This window comes from Uranotaenia lowii, chromosome 3 (genome assembly GCF_029784155.1).
Source record: "Uranotaenia lowii strain MFRU-FL chromosome 3, ASM2978415v1, whole genome shotgun sequence".
Taxonomy (NCBI): domain Eukaryota; kingdom Metazoa; phylum Arthropoda; class Insecta; order Diptera; family Culicidae; genus Uranotaenia; species Uranotaenia lowii.
The window spans coordinates 134,225,296-134,229,796 of NC_073693.1; positions in this window are offsets into that span (position 1 = coordinate 134,225,296).

Genomic DNA, 4,501 nt, shown 5'->3' on the forward strand with positions numbered 1-4,501 from the left:
TGCGACTTAAGCATAAGCTAAGCTAAAGAGCTTTCTCCAATTTGAGGCGCCTGGTTATGATTTATGCCTCCCATTTTTTCTTCATTTTCAGCTCCATTCAACATTTTTCATGTGACCACCCACAAACGCCAAAGCAGGGTAGACTAAACCGCTAGTTAAACCTACTAAAGTTACATTGTGGTGCAGTGTTTTAGGAGCCAAATGGGCATGACGCATTTGATTGCGGTTCGTTTGTGGAGACAAGTGTTAGGCTGAGCCGCATTGCTCTGCGGAATTTGTCCGAAGAAATAACATTTATGATCGGGGAAATTGGTTGTGTTGTTTTGTTTGTTGGTTATTTTTTAAGCTTATCGTTGAGTTGTTTTGAGGTATTGGAAACATTTGTGCTAAATGATTGATACATTGTTTTATCTCATTGAGGGAATCGATTGTTTTTTTTTTTTTTGAGTACAATCTGGGAGAGATTTATCTTTCAGATGTGGTTGCGCAGACAACTTCTTCCAAACGGTTTGAATTTGTCGTCTTTTGAGTTTGAAGTCCCTTAAACAAAAATCTATGGATGACGATAAAGTAACTATTACTCAACCTAGCGACATTTAGTTGTATTGAATCTGGGATTGTATCGAATACAAATTAAAATCGAGCAAATCTTCTGCCGGAAACTCCCATATAATCTGCACACGATCGGTGGAAAGTCGTGTTCCAATCACGAGCCAGCTAGTTGAAGCGTAAAAGGTTTGTTTTTTCCTTTAGTTTTTATCCAATTCTCGCCGTCTGATGCAGAATCAAGATCGTATCAGATCGTGAATGGAATAAGATTTTTCCGCCTTGAGCAGCCGCCGTTTTTCTGTTGTGACGTTAGAATTAGCATTCAATTAATCAGTGTCAGCAGCAACGATTTTTGCGATTCGCGTGGCGGTGTGACAATTTTTTTCGAACTAAATACGGTCAAAATTTGGTCAATATCAACTTGACGTATTTCTTTCAATTTTGCATTTAAAAAACCTAAACACCCCTCATTTTGAAGATGTGTGTGTAGAATGTTGCTCCTATTTTGATTTTGGAATTCACTTTTCAGTTGTCAAAATGCCGTCCAAGGAAGAAGACCAGCGTATCAAAATTTTGCTCGCGCATCGCGAAAATCCGAGCTACTCGAACGCAAAGTTGGCAAAAGCGCTAAAAGTTGCCAAATCAACCGTTACAAATGTAATTAAAGTGTTTGGGGAACGTTTGTCGACAGCCAGGAAGTTTGGATCGGGGGGAAATCGAAAACCGGAAGCCGCTGAGACGACAAAGAGAGTTACCGGTAGTTTCAAGCGAAACCCTAACCTCTGTCTCTGAGATGCCGCAAATAAGCTGGGTGTATCGTCTACAACCGTGCATCGAGCCAAAAAACGAGCCGGACTATCGACTTAGGGGCCGTTCACTAATTACGTAAGCACGATTTCGGAAATTTTCAACCCTCCCTCCCCCCCTGGTAAGACAAAGTAAGATTTTTCAAACCCCCCCCCCTTCCCCCTAGTAAGATCTTACGTTTTTTTATTCTTTGAGAAATTGACACGTTTTTTTTTTCAAAAATAGCTTGAAAATATTAAAAATGTGATATACAGGCTTCAAAGCAAAGCACTTTTTAACACTAGAAGGACCGGCAAATTGAATATACCTATTCGGACCGTGACCAGTCAAAATGACTGGTAAAGGGGAAATTCTTTATATCACAATATTTTTAACTTTTTTCTTTTGACATTATTTTGTTATTAATTTGATAACATTTTTGTTATAAAATGGAAATATTTTTTCACCATGGGTGCACGGAAACACCTCACTTTGGCATAGTTGACGAATGCGTGTATGTCATAACATGAATATTTCAATTAATTATCAAAAAATTAAAACACATTATCAATCTAATTATAAAATCATGTTAGATGGCTATGGGTATTGACCATGGGTGCACGGTTTCACTTCAGTTTTGTTTTAGTAGATATTTTCTAGCATTCATCACTTTGAAATTTTTCAACACGTTTCCTATAAATTATACCTGATATTGTAGGTTTTGAAGCATATTTTATTTATAAGTAGAGCAATTTACCATGGGTGCCCGGATTCACCGCCATTTATCCAAAATCATTTTTTTTGCATGCTAAATGTAATGAATAAAGGCTTTTATAGATTCAAATGAAAACTGTGTTATAGACATGGGTTTTCACTATGGGTGCACGGAGTCACCGCGTTTTAATCAAATATTGGACTTTTTGGAAATTTTAAAAAAGCATTTTTACAAATCTTAACTAAACCAAAGTCGAAACCATGTCTTTCATATTGAGATATTAACATTTAAATAACGATTTTTATTTTAAGTTCCGTTTTTTTCATTCCTGGGAAAGAAATATTTCAAAAATATCTTGAAATAATAAATTTATTTATTTATTAATCAAAAAAAGGTTTTTGCAATCGTATATTTATCTGATAAGATCTGATCAACTTTCAAGAAATTGGAAATCGGTTACCATGGACCGAATGAATTTTGAGAATTATATGCATCAGGTTATGTCGTGTGACGGAAAACAGAGAAAATAATAATAATGAATCAACATTTCAAATGTACACGTTGAAAAGTTTTTCGATTGACCAATATTGCATTTTAAATACCTATCATATCTTTTTAACTCAAAAATATTTTGTGTTCTGAAGCAAGTTGAAAACAATTAATTTCTATATAATTTACAACGGCGGATTTACAGCCTTTCTGTGCACCCATGTTGAAATATCTTAGCGCCGTTGTGGTGTATCAGATAGGCTTGTGCGAGTCTGGTCTAGGTATGCCAGGCGTACTGGGTTCGATTCTTGGTATCGGCAAGAAAACTCTTGGGTTCAAACCCCATAAGTTGCCAACAGGTAAGATGTGTTTCCTCGTATAATAAAAATGTTCAATCAGTTGCCAACTGGCCAGGTATATACACGGGTGCCAGGATACCTGTAAGTGAACTTGCATTGGAAATTTGTCGAACCTAATAATCTAAGAATGCATGTGAATACATACTTGGGCAGAAACTGCGGTGAATCCGTGCACCCGTGGTGGATAACCAACATATAAAAAATATTCCGTGCACTCATGTTGAAATATCATTTAAATTATTCAGTTTAATAGCTGTTGTCTTCAAATTTGAATAAATGAGCACACAATTCATAATTATTTCACTCATTCTGGTTTAGTATAAAACATATTTATCACCTAAAACTACTCGATTACTCGAATGTACATGTATTAAATCTAACATAACTTTTACAAATCTTGATGAAATTTCGCCAAATTTTGACAGAAAGTTCGATTAAAGTTGGGCAACAAAACAGACCAAAAAAATTGGGAGTCGAGTGCTTGAAGCGCCACATAGCGGCCAATCCGAGAACTTTTTCTACAAATTTTCATGACTTTGCATCGAAAATCAATAATTTCATAACGAATGACACACTTCTGCCCACCATAAATCAACTAGGGCTCATTGTCTTGAATGTAGATAGCAAATGAAACTAAAAGCAAGCGAAAAAAATTTAACTTGTTTGAGTTATAGGGTTGTGAATTTTACCAGTCATTTTGACTGGTCACGGTCCGAGTGTCCATGGCGAAATTTATCTCGCTTATTAAAAGAGCTAGTGAAATAAAAAATACACAGTTTTGTAGAGATTCAAAATTCATGAAAAGTTATATTTTTTGCGAATTTTTAAAGCGAAGTATTCAAAAGATATTCAACAAACAAAGTGTCCAACCAGTCATTTTGACTGGTGCGGTCTTTCTAGTGTTAAGTAAAATTTAAAAACAGTATTTTAAAAGCAAAATCTGTACAAAACAACAGATGGAATGTCATAAACGATTATAGAAATCATTATTAAAGACTTTGCATGTTTGGGGTAGCAATAATTTAAAAAAAAATTTCCACAATCGAATAAACAATATAAAATCTAAATTCCGATTTAAAAAAGTGAGATCAGATTAACACAAGGTACCATAAAAAATTGTTATGTTTTTTACCTGCACATCAAAAAAATCTAAAAAAATATCATTCTTTACTAAGTACTAGCATTGGGGCAAAAAGGTTTAACAACAATCACGTTGTCAACTAAACATAAAGCTCATACTTATTCAGCGGTAAGCGATAAAGTTTAAGGATTTTTTTAGAAAATCGTTTGTAAAATTTAGAGTTGGTAGTGTCCATCACTGAAAAAACTGTCTAGAAATTCATTATTCAAAGCGTCTTATATTGATTTTGAAAGATTTTTTCTGGCTGAAGTAATTTTTGAAATATGATGGATTCAAATCGTGGTGTCACAACGCGCCATTTTCCTTTTTGTTTCAATAAATTTCTCAATTAAAAAGATTGTTATGATGGAAAGCGATAATTGATGATGTTTTTCAATAATGTGAATAAGTGTTTTTGTTGGCATGTTGGTTTGAATTGATTCTCTATGAATTTTAAAGAACCTGCAATATTTTTTATTAGTT